A 342-nucleotide genomic window follows, 5' to 3' on the forward strand; every position below is an offset into this window, starting at 1 on the left:
TAAAAATATAACTACCATATGACCCAGCAATCCCACTACTGGGCATATAACCTGAGAAAACCATAATTCAAATAGAGTCATGTACCACCATGTTCATTGCAGCTCTATTTACAATCGCCAGGACATGGAAGCAACCTAAGTGTCCATTGACATATGAATGGATAAAGAAGATGTGGCACATATATACAATGGAATATTACTCAGCCATAAAAAGAAACAAAATTGAGCTATTTGTAGTGAGGTGGATAGACCTAGAGTCTGTCATACAGAGTGAAGTAAGTCAGAAAGAGAAAGACAAATACCGTACACTAACACATATATATGGAATCTAAGAAAAAAAAA

This window comes from Lipotes vexillifer, unplaced genomic scaffold (assembly GCF_000442215.2).
Source record: "Lipotes vexillifer unplaced genomic scaffold, Lipotes_vexillifer_v1.1 scaffold993, whole genome shotgun sequence".
Taxonomy (NCBI): Eukaryota; Metazoa; Chordata; class Mammalia; order Artiodactyla; family Lipotidae; genus Lipotes; species Lipotes vexillifer.